The sequence below is a fragment of the Corvus hawaiiensis genome, chromosome 9, assembly GCF_020740725.1.
Source record: "Corvus hawaiiensis isolate bCorHaw1 chromosome 9, bCorHaw1.pri.cur, whole genome shotgun sequence".
NCBI lineage: Eukaryota > Metazoa > Chordata > Aves > Passeriformes > Corvidae > Corvus > Corvus hawaiiensis.
In genome coordinates this window covers 29,394,378-29,413,263 of record NC_063221.1, presented here as the reverse complement: position 1 = coordinate 29,413,263, position 18,886 = coordinate 29,394,378, and the positions used below count along the sequence as shown (strand labels likewise).

The window sequence follows — 18,886 nt, the reverse complement described above, 5'->3', positions numbered from 1 at the left end:
TTTTGTCCTGGGTCTTGAGATGTTAATAACTTTGACTAATTGTCAACACCACCAATTACTATGACTGATACCTTATCATTTCCCACAATGAGCAATGCTAATTAAAATTGATTGTGCTGCTGTTCTGGCACAGCAGCAAGTTTCCTTTTCATTTTTTGTTTAAACATGAGCTTATTGTGCCTATTTGGTGAATTAAATAAGGAAAGCTCATTATTCTGATGTTTATTTTTGAGCAGGGGTTTTAAGCCACATTGGAAGCCTGTTACAAGCGTCGAAGAAATAGAAGAGCTTGAATGAATTGTATTTTCTGGAGTACCAAAACAAACACCTAATAATAATATTTAGCACTTTTATACCGCAGTGCTTTTTACATGATCACATTTCTGCACAAACGTAACCACTTCTATTATCTCTGTAAGGTGGGCAAACACTGTTATTGCTGTTTCACAGATACTGCAGCAGAGATGCCAGAGCTTTGATTCCCTAATAGCAGAGCACTTCAAGCTATTCACTTCAATTAGGTTGCAGATCCCTCTCTTACAGCACTCTGAGCTGCCTAAGTTACGATTTGCAAGACTGGCTTTGCTTGAATTTTATCCAAACTTGGCCTTTTATTTCTCAGTTATTTTTGAAAAAGCCTAATTATTTATTTCTCCCAAAGGTAGGATCAGGAATTCCTTGCTGCTGGTCTGCCTGGTGCTGCAAATGTTGATTCTGCCCATGCAGAAGCCAGGCAGGAGGGATGGGGCTGTGCAGCTTCGTGTCCTTCTGGTTGGAACCTTTGCTTCATCAGCTGAATCTCCTCGTGTCAGGAAAGGCTGTTCTTTATTGGGTAGAAGCTGCTTGCAGGGAGGAGAGACGGCTGAAAAATAGCATGGAACTCTGAAACTCCTGTTATCTATTTCCTCTTGTACTCTGAATTTAGCTGTGGCTTTATGTGAGCTTTTCCATGGGGAATATTTATGGGATATCTTATCACTGGAAGATGTACCTGGGTTTTTTAACCATTCTGCTGGTTATCTCCTTCTTAAGTGGCCCATTGCAGTTAATAGCACAAGCCTGTGACCTTATCCCGCTGGAGATTGATTTAACCTGAACCATTTATTCTTTCCATGATCAATATGAAATGAGTTAATATGTAATGGATATAAATGCATGGAATTGCCTGAGATATTCCTTACTTCCTCCTACTTAGTCTGTAAAATGAGTCAATGGCCTATGGTAGTTACTAAAAAAAAAGCCTTTTAAAGGATTCTACATGTTGCGCTTTTTCATAAACAAGATCTCCCTTAGGCTTTGACAGAAAGGGAACCCGTGTTTGACTGCCTGGTGCCTTGTACGAGCACTTATAGAGGAGTGTGTCAATCAAAAAATACTTCAGATTTGTTGGGAAAAAACTGAAAAGTCTGGCACTTAAAAGCAAGATTAAAATATTTATATTACAGAAACACTACCAGCAAAAATCATATCTGAAAAGTAAATAGTTCAGTCCTGAACACTGCTTTTTGATTATTTACAGCTACATGACTTTCCCTTGAGCATTGATTTCTTCTGATCCTGATAGGAGTTAGGAGCAACCTTGGGAATCTGTAGAGCTGCTTGTGCCATGGTGCCACGGCTGACCCCAGTGCTCCTTGCTGAGAACAAGGGGACCTGGCCAGCAAGGCTGTCCCTCACAGTGCTCTCCTGAGTGACCCAAGTTAATTTGTTTGTGTTGGGAAAGTGCTGCAGGACAGTGCTGGAGAAAAGTGTCACCCGATGGAGCTGTGGGAGCATGGGCTGTGTTCGGTGGCACCGAGGCACCATTAGCAGGGGAAGCTGGGAAATACCACAGTGCCAAATGTGTCTTCCTGGAGCACACCAGACCTAATTCTCCTCTCATCTCTGCTGATGTCTCTCCATGGACTAGGCTGAAGTTGCTCGTGTTTTACACTGTAGAAAATCAGAGAGGAATCATGGCTGCCTGACTCCCTCGGCGTAACCAGCTGCACGTGGAGGCAGAAGTTTTTGCTTTCTTCTCTAGTTTCAAATGTCCCCTGGAGTTTTGTTGTGAGAAGTCAGTTATGAAAATTGAGAGTGTGAGGGGGGGAATATGTCATTTGGGTTGTGATTTGCTGTTAATTAAAGTTTAGTGTGACACATCCTTTACGTCTGGGGATTCCTGAGTCTCATCTCAGTGGCCTGGGTAGAACGGAGGAGCATCTCCATCGAGATCAATGCTCATTATTATTTTCCTCATTATCATCATGATCCTCATCAGTATTTGTTCTACAACGCTGGCTGTGGAACAGAAGCACAGGCAGAGATGACCTTCGCTCCTGTTCAAAACCTTTCATTTTTAACAGACAAGAGGCTCGGAGGCTGGGGAGGGGAAAGTGACAGTGAACTGACAGAGAATTAGATCCAGCTACTCAGAAGTCAAAATCAGCCACCTCAAGCACAGCAAGCATTTGATGGTCTGACCACCTTGTTTTACTGATTGACCTCTTGTAAAATCTGCAAAATGGACTAAGAAAAAGACATGTACCTTCAACTTAGAGACCTGCACCTTTCTGCTTAAAAAGTGTAAAATCATTTCTTTTGGAAGGTCTGGGACAGAAAGGACTCTTGCCAACCTGACAGCTCATTGCTTCTGGTTTGAGACGGAGGAGGAGGAGGTGTGTGATTTCTGTGAGTCATCTTCTGACAACCAGCTGATAATCCCCCAACCACCCCCTGAGTGCTAGTAGTTTCCCTTTCTGCTGTGGAAAGTCATCTGGGGGTCAGGAAGTGGATGGTGTTGTTAAGGCTCTCACATGGAAATGGTGTTATACAAACAGAATGGAATTGGGGAAAACTATTTTCATTTATTGGCACTTTAAAACAGAGTAGGATGGTGAGAAACAAAGACGAAAAGTAATATATTTGCTTCCACTTCTTCCCTGTCCACTCCTTCATGCCCAACTCCTCTATCTCCTCCCTGCCCAGCAGTGCAGGGTGGTTGGGAATGGGGGGTTGTGGTCAGGCCATAACAGACAGGCTCTCCATGGGACTCATGTTAAGTTGCAAGTGTTTTGGTTAATATTCTTTTGTCTAAATGCTTATGTCAGCATTCTGTATTTCAGAATATCCAAGTATTGATAGATTTGGTTGATAAAAGAGAGGGTGGTGCCAATTTATTGCAGAAAACAGGCAGTATGCTTATTTTTTTCTGAAGAAAATAAGGCTTTATGGCGAGTTATAGAATCAATGCATCACTAAAATGAAATGAAAAATCCTAATTTCTTCCTCCCCTTCCTCTCCAAGTGTTGAGGATCTGTTCAGCTTCACCCCAATCCTCATTTTTGCTGCATTAGTGGGTGCTCCCCAGTTCAAGCCCTGCACAACCCTGTGTGCTCTTCAGGTTGCTCCAGGGACCTGGTTTGGGGAGACGTTTTGGTTGCACCAAAGTGTTTCACGCATCAGCCTCAGGAGGTGAAATCGTGTTCTCTTGAAATGCTTGCTGTGTGTAGGAGGAGGTTTGGTCTGTTGGGGACCCAGAGAGGCTGACAAGCTGCTGCCTCATGTCTGAGTGCTGTAACCTGGTGTGTTTGTGTAGCACGTGGGTCAATGGACTGCGGCTTTGCTTTCCTGGAAATCGCTCGTGACCGGAGAACTGCGGCGACGTTTGACCTCTCCTGGCCCTGAACCAAAGGGTGTCCCCTTTGGGCGAGGTGTCTGCTGCTCTTTGCATCCAGCTACAAACCTAAAGCTTTTAATGCATTTAAATGACTGCTGGGGAGAGGCTGCACGAAATACTTCCCTCCTGGGAAAGGCCCTTTTACGGCAATAGGGGCGTTTTAGCATTATGGAGTCTCCAAATGGATTTTGTTGAGAGGGGGATTGCCAACGTGCATCTGGGTGTGCTGAGCAGCTGCTGGCACCCAGAGCTGGGTGTTGGGGTGGCTGTGGGTTTGGTGTGGAGGGTGATTTGCCCCATTAGCACAGCACAGCTAATGAGCACAGTCCCTCCAGCGTTGGCAGTGCACGGACACTCATCGGAACTGATCAGGAGCAGCCCCTGCCGACCAGAACTATGGGAAAGCTGTGTTTGGTGCATGACAAATAGCAGGATGCTGCATATTTTTCCCTATTAGCTCCGAATCCATACAATTAGTGGTAAAAAAGAAAGCAATATTTATTTATCTGTGAAGTCTAGTGATAAAATCGTAGCCAAGAAAAGTATTGATCCCTGCCTTGACTACTCTCTCTGGTGGAAGGTGTCCCTGCCCATGCTAGAGGGGGTTGGGACTGAATGATTTTTTGAGGTCACTTCCAACCCAAGCCATTCTGGGATTCTGTGATTCTATGATAAAATAGGAATTTTCATTTTTCCACCAGTTTGCATGTACCAGCGTTGGCAGAACATCTTGTATGAACATCAACTCCACCATCCTGTTCCCTTCCCTTCCTTCCACCAAAACTCACCTCTTTTTCCCTTCCCGTGGGTGATGAGGAATGTGTGGGCTCCATGGATAGAAAGGACAAAGATGCTTTCTGGTGACACCAGGAAGAAAATGATCCAGGGAGTTACAGACCACTAAGCCTTTCATTTGTACCTCGTAAACTGGTTCAAATGATAAGGAGAAAAAAAAAAAGAAAACATTTGGGAGATGCTGATAAGATCAGGCTTATCCAGTAGAAAGGTAGTATAGGATATGGCTGGAAGTGATAGGGAAAGCCTAGGCTTGATGACCCAGCAGGTCACTTACAGTCTTTCTCTCTTAATCTCTTACAAGTCTTTGAACTTGTCAATAAGAAAGGAAGAGAGAGGAGCTGGCTTATCTCGTTTATTTACGATACTGAAAGGGCTTTGTAAGGTCCCTTGTAGAAAACAGTCAGAAAGACAAGGTAGGTGGGTGAAAGGGAAAAGAAGAGTCAGGAATCAAAACCTGAAGTGAAGATTAGGAATAACTGGGGAATTTTCATCATCGCAGAGGGTTGAACCAGGGGTTCCTTGTGTGTTCCTAAGTTCTGTATCAGGTCTTTGATTTGGGATGGAGAAGAGATGGAAGGGCAGCCAGGTCTGGGGTAGCAAAAAGCCACTGGGGTCGGTCAGGTCCAGGGAGGGCAGTGAGGAAGGACAGAACAACCTAAACGATAAATACATGACATAACCTCCAAAAAATGTTCGGTGCTAATGAGTGGCTTTTGCCCACCCTGATGTTTCAGTTTGAGTTTGATGTGGTCAAAGCAGAAACAAAAGTCTTTGGTTCTGCAGTCCATGGAGGAGGAGATCTTGGTGGAGCTGCTAATGGGGAGGAGATCCCTTCTCCCTGATCACTTCCCCAGCAGGGTCTGCAGTGCAAGGCCAGCTGTGCTTTTTCAGAAGCACAGAAGGGCTAGACAAACACATATATAGTGTTATCTAAAAGGCCAGCAATGGTACTCTGCATCAGAGCAGTCTCATTAATGAAGGAGCCCAAATTAAGAGGCTTCATGTAGCACTACTGGGATTTAAGTTCAATTTTTTTCCTTCCATTTAAATGCTGCATTTGTTTCTTTTCCAGAGCCATGTCTGTCTCTCTGTCCTAAACAGAAATTTTGAGGAAGGGTTAAACAAACATAATTTTTGCATTCCCTGCTGCTCTGACTGTCACAGCTGAGTGCATTCCCCGCACCACTGATTTAAAAGACTGCCCCACCTCTGAATCGATGGAACCTCCTGTCTCCCTTCCATTCCTTCCCATCCTTCTGCCTTTCCCTGCCACTTTTTAAGCTGGAGAAGAACCGCTGGATGTCCCTTTGAAATCCAGGGACTGAAGTCCTGGATGCTGCTAATGAGCAGCGAGAGCCTTTTAAGGAACTGAAACATTGCATTGTTGTGATTGGGGAAACAAAAGCTGGATTAGAACTGTAACACTTAACTATGGCATCCCACTTTATTTTCCTCTAATGCAGGCTAAGCTGCCTTAGAGCAATCTTTTAAATGTAATGATTGAGACTATTATAGGAAATACTATACAAAGCAACATTTTTTTTTTTGCAGCCTAAATAATAAGTAGGGCAAGGTTTTAAATGAGGATAGAGTAATGAATGCTGTACAATAATTTTGATGATAAATTTCCCTGGAGGATAAAGTGGAAGAACAGAAGCAGGCTGTATTTAATCATGCAAAGTTAAAGGAATGCAGACCAACAAATATTTATAGAAATGTACGGATTTTCTAACCTTTCCTTAGATATTCTTACCGCTTTTCACCTGGGAGACTTCTCAGAAGTTCAGGTCTTTCAGTGTGTAATAATTGGGCGGAGGAATTGATCACATAGGGTCAAGTGTTTCTTTGATGTAGTGCATAGAAATTCCTGCTTCCTTGCAGGCTGGAGGATTCAAACAATGAGACATTTGTTTTTCACAGCTCTTTAATTCATCCGCGTGTCTGAAAAGCTTGCTTTGAGCAGATACACAGCATGGGATGACACATTCTGCAGCTGCTCTTCACCTACTACTGACCCAAGGAGCTGAGTCCCCACCAGAGCAGGGCACTGTGCAGAGATCCCCCCTCCCAAAGCAGCAGAGTTGCCTTTGTACAAGCACAGTAAGAGCTGTGAACTGCATTGCAGAGGTGAGACCTGGGCTTCCGTGTGCTCAGCAGGCTCAAAATCTTTGCCCCATGCTCCATCGCCAGGGACAGATGTGTCCTTCCCGTGCCTGTACCAAAGGCCATCCATCCTCCTCAAAGGTGGTGCTCCTCAGCTCTGGTTTCTTCTGTTTGTCTTGAGGACAACAGCATGACTTCAGAAACTAAGGGACAGTAAAAAAGTCACTGCTGACATCTGACTTGGCACATTCCTGGTTGTTCTGCACAGGTGCACTTGTGGAAGGGTTAGATGATCACTCCATAAAGCATAAGGTTGGGTTGCTTTGTGCTTTTTTAAAAATAGCTGTTGAAGTAGGGTGTTTCAGTGGAGCTTCAGTTCAACCTCAACAGCATCCACTCAGCAGAGGCAAAAACCCGAGGATTTCTGTTCTGCTGATCAATACTTACAGCATGTATTGATTTCCAATTTAGGTGTTAACTTTTTAGCTCTTAGAAGTGCTCTTGATATCAATTTTCACCTTGCCTGGTGTTCATTACATGCTGAACGTTATGGCAGTGAGTGAGCTCGGATCCCGTCTGGAAGGACGATTAATTCCAGCCACTTCAAGATTGCAACGTGCAAAGATTTACTTGCGCAAGCATCGGGGTAGCACGAAATATCTGTGTTTAAGGCAGTGACCTGAGAAATGCTTTCATTCTGGCCTGGCACAGGCTTCCTCTAGTTTCTCAGTCTGTGTAGTCATCTCTGAAATCATAGAATAAGCTAATAAATAGCGCTGTTTATTATGTTTGTGTTGTTTCGGTGCAATAATTCACGGCCCAAGAGCCCGAGGTGGTGGGCTCAGGTTGCTGGGTGGCTGGGTTTTGTTTAAGCAGTAAGACACACATGATAAGCAGCTCGTCCCCGGGTGATTGTGCCTCCAGTAGTGTTAGGAGGCACAAGGTCAGAAGGCTCAGTGACTTTAACTACCTGAGAAGTGCCGTGTAATCCTCTGCAAATGGGCTGTCTACAATGTCTTATTGCTGTATCAGAGAGGGAATTATTTCTTTTTAAAGGCAGCCACATGAATTCCCTCTGTAATTGGCACAGGGCTGACATCACTGGCTGCCAATCAGAAATCCTCTTTGTCTTGGCTTTTAACACCTTAATTTCGAGTTCGGGTCATCTGAACAAATGGATTTTGTTAAAATGATGTTTTATCCTCTTTGTGCTCTGAGTCCCATCCGCCTGCTTTGTGCTATGTGTGTGTGTGTGTGCCTCCGTTGTGAATTGCTCTGCAGCAGCTTTTGTGTCATCATCAGGCACTAAACAGTGACTGCAAAGTCCTTGCAGAGCTGGTGGCATGGGAGCCATGGCCTGGCTTGTGGTGCCTAGAACATTATTTAGACTCAGAAACTCCAGGGAGCAAGGGGAGGGCAGACAGCCAGGTGAGCACCTCGGGAGGCAGGCTGGGATTTCAAAATCAATGCCCAGCCATAAAATTCTTTCAGCCCGTGCTGTCTTTTCCTTTTTATTGGCAAACATAACCCCAAAATAATAAAATCATCCCAATTTACAGTTATTGTTGGTAAAATAAACACACATCAAGAGCTTTACCAGCCTGAGCAGATGAGGAGCAGGCCACAAGGATGCTGCTTATCCCAGTGATATTGAGGGGACCATAGGCAGTTGCTGCCATTTTGGAAGGGGGGGGATGAAGGATCCCAGATGGGAAGATTTCTCCCGTGTTTTTCCTCACTTTAAGCCCCAGCAAAAGCAAAGAGAAAGGCACAGCCCATGGGAATTCTCTGCAGCCCCTTGAGCTCCTTTCACTTTTACCCAGCCAGCAGCTGCTCTTTCAGGAGGGGAGAGGGAATCTCGTGGTCCATCCCAGAGAACGCTTTTCCTTTGGGAAAATGGGAATAGATGCCAGAGGTCACGACTTCCCTGTGTCTCAGTCTATCAGTGTGTGGGACAAGGGCATCTCTTTGTGGGAAGGTGTGAAAGCCACAGTGGAGGGAATTGCTATGGAAGTTGCTGTTCAGTTGTACTGGAATGGACAAAGCAAGAGGAATCCTCACCCTGTTAGAGGGCAAAAATTTGACAAAGAGTTTTAAAGGCTTAAAATAAATCTATCTTCATAACCCGACTGCTGTGCTTTTTTCCTTAGGTGTGTTATAGAGGTAATGATACTTCTACAGTGAACTCAATTAACCTTCTGCAGCCTTCCATATGACAGGGAATCCTAAATCTTCTGTTTTATGAGTGCATGTGCAAGATTTGAAGCTAGTCTGAACTTAGCATTAATAAATGCCCTTTTCTAATTGGTGCCCATTTGTTTGTTTCTTTTGCAGTGAGAAAGACATGGTGGCTGTGAGTGGAATGTAGTGTTCATGGTTGAAAAGAGATTTCCGCACAGGAGCGAGGTATTATTATTATTCTTGTTGTTATTATTATTATGAATCTGCTTCTGGTGTGTGGATGCCTTTGGAGTTTCCATTGTTCAGTGATGTTATAAGATGATCTTCAGGAATTTAACTTTGGTTTTCTGCGTTGTTTTGCATAAATGGACGTTTATTGCCAATAAGAATGATGTGACTCTCCTCTGTCTGATACCCAGTGCGTTTTGAGTGTCCTTTAGAAGTGCTATGGAAAAAAGGATAGGATGAAAAACCTGTGTATTTAGGGTGAAAAATCTGTGTATTTAGGCTTGCACAGCTCAGTTTCCCTGCAAAACTCCCTTCTGCTCTGTGATACATCCTGGTAGGTGCACACTGCATCAGGAGACTCAGTAGTGTTTGCTCCTGCCTGGCTCCTGAGATCTTTGCATGAACACATTCTGTACAGAGCAAAATGTTTCATCTGAGAGGGAGGATGTCAGCAATAAATGAGAAAACAAGAGAAATGGATGATGGCCCATAATGCAAACCCTATAATATAATCATTGTTGTTTGATAAAAGAGACACTTGGAGCAACTCTCTGTGCCCTGCTAGGTATGTCTGGATTTATTATTCAAAAAGACACAATCAAATCTCTTCATTCCGTTGACAAATGGGAGCTATTCAATTCTGTATCTGCCTCTTATTTATAGCATATAGAGGGATGATTTATATGCTGGCTGCAGATCTTCCAAAACAGTTTTAATTAGCAGCATTGGCTATTAGAATGAGAGTTCTGTAGCTTCCCTGTCATACACATCCCCTTAAAACTGAACAGAAATCCTACACTTTGCCAGGCAGCGCCTCTCTATTTTTTTGGTGATGCTAGCAAGAAAATGCACGTGTTCTTTAGGAGCTCAGAGGTTGGATTGCTGTTTGCAGCTCTGAGGGGCAGGCAGAGGAGGGCAAGGAAGGAAATGCCATTTATTGCTGAGCTTTGGGAGGACAGGACAATCCTTGGGGCTCTGTCACCAACAGGACGTGGGAGCTCACAGACACCACCAGTGACTTGGGGTTTGAGGACAAAGTAAGGACCAAATACACCAAGGTCAGCTCAGGCTGCCAGCACGGGCATTTTGGGATTCTGCTCTGCATTTCTGTGCTTGGAGGAGGATGGATCTGAGCTCTCACCTCGCTGTGTCCTGTGGTGGGAGCAGGGAGCCCTCCTCCCAGCGCGTCCTGCGGCCGCAGCGCGCACACCGTTGCTTTTGCTGGGAGCGTTGTCTGAAGATGTAAGCAGGCATTCCCCCAGCTGTTCCCTGCTCCACAGAGCTGCTCCAGCTCGTGGGCTAATTGGTACCCCTGAGGTTCAGAGCAGAGGCAGGCACGGCGCAGGGGGCAGCTCGGCAAAGGCACCAGTTGGAGTCTCTATTATTTTCATGCATCTGATAGGAATGTGATCCCTTTGAGACCTCAGCCTATCTGTCAAACCTGAGATCAGCCAACAGGTTCAAAAGTTATTTGGGGAAGCAATGAGTGACAGAACAATTGCACAGCTCTTGGTTTTTTCCCTGGGAAACCAGGCTAGAAAAGCGCAGGAAACATAAAGAATATTTTTTGTGCTTTACGTGGTGTGTGTAGCATGCAGAATGCTCTGTTGTTATGCTTCCACTGATCTTTTTTTGACATAAGCAATGCAGTCATTCTGTCTTTGCATCAAATAAGTCTTTGTACTACTTGTCACCAGCTCACAGTGTCTCTGTGTGTAAACTCGGTGTTTGCTATATCCCCCCCATCACAAGTGTGCTGCTGCTTGCAGCTGGGTGGTTCTGCTCCAGCTCTGGGTGCTTTAGTGTGATGCTCTGTCAGTGATACTTACTCTGGAGAATAAGAAAACCCCAGAAAATTTGAATTTTGAGGTTGAAAATAACATGGAAAGAGAGGACAAGAGCACTGGACCTGGTCACAGAGGCTTGGTGTCTCTGCATGTCCTTCCCTTGGTGGAGGTCAAGGAAAGAAGGCACAACTGAGAGAGGAGATTGGATGAAGTTCACCGCTGCCCTGCCAACACTGTACGTTTGTGGTGCTTGGGAGACTGATGGGAAAATGAGGAATTAGGAAATGAGGACATAAAAAAAATCCTGCTACAAGCAAGCCTGAAATTAATGTGGTTGGAAGGAAGGAATGGAAATGATTCCTGCGGTTTGCAACTGCGAGATGATGGGCTCTGCAGCTGGGACAGCAAGACATCCATGGGTAATGCACAAATCTGGGAAAAAGTTACAGTTCTTGGGCTGAATACAAGTTAGATTTTTTTTTTTTTAATCTACAGAAATTCTCTGTAGGTGTTTTATTTCATTTTCTGAGCATATTGATAAAGCACACTGGTTAAGGTAGCTTTCACATTATTAACATCTTCAGCCTTGTCTTTGAGCCAAGTGAGCAGTATTTGGTGAGCTGTCTTTGGGCATTACACTAAGTGCTTTTCTACTGCAATTCTAATGGAGTGTAGGGCTGAATTTGATAGTGTTACCTATTAGTGATTAGAGAGTAAAGGGCTTTCAGTGTGTCTGTACTGCAGAGTTGGCTTTGAGTGATAAATGGGGCATTATGCATGTCATAATTTTTTAATTCTGCCTTGAAGTAATGAGATCCCCTCTTCAAATTCCTCTTTTCCCTAACGTTTTGAAAACATTTTGGAAGTATGAACAGGGAAGGAAAAGAAAGAGGAGAGAGAATGGTTTTGTTCATAAACACTTAAATTGTGCATTATTCAGTGGCACAGGCTGAACTCTGCTGGAGAAAGGTACTTCTAAATTACCAAAATATTAACACTGTAATTATTGAGCATGGATATTAGTTATGAATTATGGATCAGTCAGGTTAGCAAAGTCATGGCTGCCTAACAGAGAATGGTTTGATGGGAATGTGCAGGAAGATGATTGAGGATTCCCTCTTCATGTTTTCATAGGGTCTCCTTAGCAAAGGGGGCTCCTGCTCCCCTGCTGGTCCCAGAGATCTGTGAAAGTCCCCCAAGGGCTGGAGCATCCCTGCCTGAGCAGCACCTGCTCTGTAACAGGACAGTCTCTGTGCCAGCATGGCTTTTTGGTGTCCAGCCCAGCTGGGAGGCCCTCGGTGCTGAGCTTTGCTTGACACTGTCACCAGCTGTCACCACTGGGAAGTCCTGGCGTGCTCCGAGGCACAGCACCTGCAATGGGACTGGCACTTGGAAACCTCGTGTTCCCTGTGGGGGCTGTGGAGGGTGGCAGCAGTGCTGGAGGGTGGAGGACCAGGGCTCTAAATTAGCTAATGACCCACTGTCTTATTTTCAGAAAAGGACTTCCCATCACCACCTCTCAGTCCCCTCACTGTAAATGAAGATAAAGTCATGTCAGACCTCTGCAACGTGTTTGGTCATCCATGAAGGGAAAGCGCAACCTGAAAGCATTCAGAGAATATCCCACTACACAGTGGATACAACAGGAGCTCCAGCAGTGCTCACTGTTAGGATATAGATTTATTTCTCTGTGTCTGGGTGTTGCTGTGGCATGAGGTCCTTGCCTTATTCTTCTCCAGCTCTTTAGGTTAACCCACAGCTGCTCCTCTATCAGTTTTCCAGTTTGTACCTACCCAGCTTCTTACCTTTTCTTCTGCCACATCTATTTTCTCCAGACAAACCCAGTTTTGTTTTACTTCATTTTTTTAGAGGAGGGCTGTAACATATTTGAAGTGTCTGCCACAAACTTTTGAGATTCAGTGACCTTTGTTAATCAGTAAGGAGGTTTTTTTTGAGGTCTACAGGAAGAATTAATCCTACGTAAACTGTTTGCTTTAAAAAGTCTCTTACCAAATGTGGGATTTCCCAGGTAGCCTTTGAAAGGTCAGAGGCTGGAGGCAGAAGCTGGGAGCAGCTGGAGAGCACTGCAGGAAGACAAGTCCTCTCAGAGCAGGTTCAGAATTAGGGAGAGACCTGTGGTAACACGTGGCACTGGGGAGAACCCATTGTGTTTGAGAGGCTGGACTCAGGCCAGAAATTGGGAATGTTAAGGAAGCAATCCAAACTGGCACTGTGCTGCTGTACCATGCTTGCATTTGCTTGCAATAGTCTCCTATTTCAAAAGCTAGTTTCTGTGCTTTCAACAAAATGTTCCTTGGCCCTACAAGACTGGAAACCATATTTGGCTGAAAGAAACCGTGAGAATTTTGGATCAGTCTTCAGTCAGCTGCTGGTACAGTCCCTTCTCCCAGGCATGCAGGGAACTGGAGTCTCTAAAGCAGACCTTGCCCTGTCAGCTCTCGGTGTGGCAGTTCCTGGTCAGTTGTGGCAGGTGGCTCCAGAGCTGCCCATGCAGACCCCAAAAAGCAGAGAGGCTTTTCCCCACAGGGGGGCTTTGTGTCCTGGATAAACACATTTGATAAAGTTCAGTTTGAGGGATTTCACAGTTTAACAACCCTCTCTCTCCTCCAGCACCTGTAGCAGTAATTATGGGACCTTCTAGCTCTAGGCTGGACCCACAGAGGAAAAAAAGTCCATGGAGGAGACGGCAGTTGACAGAAAAAGGGGACAGTAAGTGCCATCAATACCCTAAAGGGTGCAGGGTCCTTGCAAAGAAGAATCTTTCTCTGAATTTTAGAGAATTCTGCCAAACCCCTTGACGTGGTTTTAATGTGTTTTGCTGTACTCAGTGGTGGTTTTTGCCTGCGAGCCCTTGGAGTGCTGTGTCTCAAGCTGATTTTGAGAGATGTCTCAAAAATTAGGTGCAGTGCAGCGAGTCTGTGGTTTCCTACCTGCAGCTCTGTTATTCTCCTGCCTTAACTCCTGCAGATGATGCAGTGGAGCCTGTTCTCAAACTTACTTTCAAAGTTGCAAGACTTATCAAGTCTTGGCGAATAATTGCATTTGGTGTTGCAGGGAAACCCATTTGGAGGGTTTTAGCCACAGAAGCACATCTTGTGACAGAAAGGGGAGTTTTCCAGACTTCTTTGCCCGTACAGCGGAAGGACACTGGTGGAGGGAGGGAGATGCCACCCCACCAGCCACCTGTTTGCAGTGTGTGCTCTTCCCTAGGGATGGATTCAGGACCTGATTCTGGCCAGTGCTCAGAGGGAGCTCACTCCAGGATGGATCAGAGCCCAGGGGCTTCTGCAGGCTCATCCTGCAGCAGTGAAATGTGGGCATTGCTCTTTCTCCCAATGTTTAAAGGACAGAGGTTGCTCTTCGAAGAGTTCATTCCCCAAAACCATTAATGGAAAAGTTATGCACTGGAAACATTTCCATCTGATCCAGAACACACAGAAAGTCTGCATATGAATGATTTAAAGACTATGAGAAAGCATAAAGATGTTAAGGTGGATTTACTACTTTGTTCAGCACATAGATTGTGTGAGGGGTCTTCAGTATGAATTAAAGAAAGGTTCCAGTCATGAGATATTACAGTTTAATTCAGGCATTAGTACAACCAGGGAGAAGACAGTAATGTATTGCACAACTGAATAGGATTTCCATACTGGATTGCACCTGTGATCTATATGGACAGTGCTGCCTGTCAGGAGGAATAATGTGATGGGGATAATAGGCAGCTGTGGAAGGATTTACCTGGAGCAAGCTCTGTCTGCTAATAGCTGGCTCATATCCCAACCTAACCGTGAGAGTTCCTTGTTACAATGTCCTGTTGGATGTGGGGGAGGATGTTCTTCTGACCTTCATCAGCCTCAAGGCATTAATGAATGGCTCACATCTGTCCCTCACTCACGTCAACCAGCAGCACGTTGTGTGGGAAAATGTGTTTAAACACATAGGGAATTTTTTTTTTAAAGGGAGTTTGAAATGTGGTGTTGTCAGTCATCTGCTGCCACACTTTTGTACTGAGGAGGTGGGAAACTACAGAGCCCACGTTATCTTCATTAAATTACTCATTATTCAAGTAGACCAACCCCCATCACTTTTTATTCATCCCTTCTCCAAATGGAAGATGGTACCAGTTTTCCTTGCCTCTAAAAATATTTGCAGATGGTACCTAGGCTTTTTAACTGGTGTTTTCCTTTTTGAGGTCAGGTCTGCCAGTTTCGCTCAAGGTTGGATAAACTTCCAGGCTTGGTTTTTTGAAGTGTCATTTCTTGTTCTAGTCTCTCTAGATCTTCGCTTTGACTTTTGACCGCTTCTGTTTACAGACCTGTGAATTCCTGGAGCTTTGATTTCTCTCAGAAAACCTAGAGGAAATAGAGGTGGCTGTGGGAGGGCACTGTACCCATGCAATGTGTTCACTACAAGATTTTCTTCAGCCTTCTGGAGACTTTCTTCCTCCCTGATTTTTTTTTTTAATTTTTTTTTTTTCCCCAGTTTAAGCATTTCCAGCAATGGCTCTGAAGTAATCCCAGTGCTCTGTCTCTTCCCATTTTTCAGCTGAGGAAGCTTTGCAGTGTGTGTTGCAGGGGCCATCAACCCTATTGCACATCAGCAGCTCCTCCGGGTGTTCACTGCTCTCTTTACAAAGAGCGTTCCCGGAGCCGTGCCGTGAGGAGTGCGGAGAACAGATGGGCCAGGGAAGTACCTTGCTCTCGGTGGGTCTGGAGAATGAACTCATTATCCAGCCAGTGGTCTGTCACACCAGCCTCATTTACCAGCGGCTGGTGTAACAAACAAAGCCTGGAAAGCAGAGCCTGGCAGGGCGTGAGCGCGGCTGCGCCAACCGCGGCGGTGCTGCTCGGTGAGCAGCTCGTTGGGGATGAGGGATAGGAGCCTGGAAAGGCAGGGAGTTACAAACAGGCATCAAAAAGCCTCATAAAAGTGGCAGCAAGTGTGGCTTTTGGGAATTAAAAAATGTCACGTGGAGAGGAGGCACATTTCAAGGCTGGCTATGAGATGAATGTCTTGTTCCTTAGGTGATTCCTCCTCCAAGTATTCCCTAAAAAGGCAATAAAGTATTAACAAAACACGTTTAAAGAGCATGATGTTCAAACATAAAAAAGGACACAAACCTTCCAGGCAGCGTTAGACTAGAGAGATAACTGAACAGCTTTCCATCTTTCTCCTCTTCAAATCCCACCTGGGAAACACCTCTGACTGTGCTCACAAGGTTGAGGATTGCAGGAGCCCTCCGTAGCTACTGCTTTGGTTGCTGGTAAAGATATGGAAAATTTTGGCACTGGTTACTCAGACGAATATAAAAAATGTCAGAGCTGGCAGCATTCTTGGAAAGGCAAAGTGCAGGGTGGGAAACTTTTGTTTATTCGTAGTAAAATCCATGAGGAGTATGGGGGAAATTGCTGTCTCTGGGTTACTCTGTGGGTTTGTAAGTGTGTGATTGATAGTGTGTTAAGAGTATTAAGCTCCTTGCTTCAATATTATTGTTGGGAAATCTGGCTGCTCGTATAATCCCAAAATTTATTATCCCAAGATTTATACAGGCAAAGCACACAGTATGAACCACTGCTGTGTGGAGTGGGGTCCTGCACCCACAAGGGGAAGTCTCATGAAATAAACACCTGACTGGCCCCAGTAACACCTCCTGTGCGGGGAGAAGTGGGAGAGCACTCCAGCTTTCAATTAGGCAGGATTTTGTGGTTTTAAAATGGCTAAAAACAACAGAAGTATGTCCCCACAGGCTGCTGCTGGGGTGTTTTGTGTTAAACTGGTGCCTGGCACAGCTGGCACGGCGATGGTGCGTAACCTTTGCAGTAGGTGAAGGGCTGGAGGCAGACAGATGTTCTGGTGTCGTTGGCTGGGATTGCACATTCCCTGCCCACACAGATGGTCCTTTCGAGCATCCTGGCAGCCCCTCCCTCCCCACGCCCCTTCCCACCTGCTGGCGCTTACAGATCCAACTGAAGAGTGGCTGAGTTCTGGGGAGAGCAGGACAAAAAGATCCAGCAGCACTTCTGGCTGTGAAACAAGGCAAGCTGTGTGCAGTGTAGAGCAAGGAAGCCAACAATGACAGCTCACTCCAAAGCAGGAGCTTTCTATCCAGAATCCATTCTGGTGATTCACCAGATCATGGCATGGATGAAATTACAGGGGAATTTCTTTTTCTTTTTTTTAATGAAAGGGAGCTTTTGTCCTGCGAAGAATTAGTTGATGCTAAATTGGATTTGGTTCTTCTCCTGTGTGCTCAGCTTTATACAGAGAATAAAAAAGGGCAGAGAAGAACAAACTGACTCTGGAAATCACCTCTTACAAGCTTGGATTCAATCCTGCCAGCTTTTCCTATGGGAATGAGCCTCTCACCCACATGGAGCAGTTGAAGTTGAGATGCCCCTTTGCAGAGGCAGCTGCAGAGTCTTATTAGAGCAGTTTCAGAGGGGTTTTCATCAGACTGCACTCATGCTGCATCCCAAGGGGACATCTCCCTCCTGCCTGGCTGGGACCTGACATTTACCCCCTTCCCCTCATCTCCCACCCTCTTCCTCACAGCAGGAAGGAGCAGGACTGCTGCCCGATCCCTTCCAGCATCAGCACAGGTCCAAAACTGGAAATAAATCCAGAATAAGATCAGACCTCAGTGTGACTCATGTCACTCCGTTCTGCAGGTCAGAGGAGTGTCCAGAAGTGAAATATAAAGCTGTGGGAACATCACTCAGCACATCAGGCTTCACTGCTTCCCTTAATGGTCTGTAGGGAATCTGCTGGGCTGGGCAGTGAGCTGGCACAGGTTGGCCTGGCATTCCTGACCTCACAAGGACCACGCTGACCCCCAGCAGTAGGAAAACATAGTCATAGTTATTTTATTCTAATAAATCATACCTTGCATTTATAAAACTGAGCACTGACTCCAGCTGATGTTTGAGCTGGTTTGGGTGGAGAGTGGGAGAGCTGTCCAGCAGGGAGTTTGTCAGCTGCTGCACCATGTGGACCATCACAGCTGTTTCTGGAATAGCACTGTATCATGCAAAATATTTTGCAGGCAGGCACTTTGCAAACCCTGGAAAGTGTTTTACAGATTCTTCTGCAGAGGAGGTTGCCAGTCAGTAGCATGGTTTATTTATTTTGTTTGGTTTTCTTGGGTTATTAAACATGTTTTATTTATGGTGCATGCTTTCTAGAGAACTGTCTGCATCCGTGTTCTTAAATAAAGCATCTGCAGGTTCTGGGCTGTTGTTTGTGTCTGGGGGGCCATGCTGGTGCCAGCAGGCAGCTCCTTGGGGTCTGCACGAGCTCTGGAGATGTGCATGGAAGTGCTCAGTGAACTGGAGAGAAGCACTGGTGTGTCTGGCTTTGTGGAGAGAGCTCCTGTGTGGCTCCCCGTGAGCCCCATCCGTGGCTTATCCCCTGTTCCACCTCAGCTCCTCACCTGCTGCACTCCTTTCCCAGGTGATTTTAGTGGAGAATCCAGAATGACTAACTCCAGCCATAATCCTCTTCAGCATAAGTGTGGAAGCAATCTCGTGTTATAAAAAACCGTGAATTTGTGTGTGTGTGAATGTTTGCACCATCTGTTCTCTTTCCTGCAGCACAGAGTGAGAATTTTGTCTCCTTTGCTCAGCTCCCACAGGTACCTGTGGTGCTGGTGTTCCCCATGTCAGTACAGATTGCAGAGGTTTTTCTCCACTAGAACGCACCAATACATGGGCACAGGTGTAGCAGTGCAGGTAGAAATCTATTCTGATAATAAAACACCCTCCTGCCTTTATCTCCTCTTGTCATCCTCTTAATTAAATTCATATTCCTAAGATGTATTCAATTTAGGATTTGGTTTTTTTCCTACTGAGAAGCCCAAGCAGAAGGAATGATGTGCATAACGGCGTGGCCAGCTGGCAGAGCTGTACTGAAATACAGTGTCTGCATTTACAGGTTGGTTTTGTCCTAGCAATCTGCAGAGCAGCCAGTGGGCAAGGAAACCCTGCTTAAAAGAGCTATTTCCTGTGATTATTAATGCCCTGGAAGCTGAAATCAAATATTGCTAATCCATCACTCACAGTGCTTTGACACCGAGCTATCACAAGGAAAGGGAGTGTACTTTAAGTTATACTTG

At 45.3% G+C, this 18,886-nt stretch overlaps 1 protein-coding gene across 7 annotated transcripts in view; it reads left to right on the top strand.

The window, feature by feature from the left end:
* Window positions 1–18,886, top strand: part of DAB1 (DAB adaptor protein 1) — a 415,295-nt gene that overhangs the window by 194,422 nt on the left and 201,987 nt on the right. For 4 of the 7 annotated variants that reach the window (XM_048312674.1, XM_048312671.1, XM_048312669.1 and 1 more), the window contains exon 1: window positions 10,719–11,174. The gene's annotated coding sequence lies outside the window, so the exon portion shown is untranslated. Of the gene's footprint in view, window positions 1–8,893; window positions 8,966–10,718; window positions 11,175–18,886 lie in introns of those variants that run through there. The other 3 variants (XM_048312664.1, XM_048312665.1, XM_048312662.1) reach the window with 1 other exon arrangement.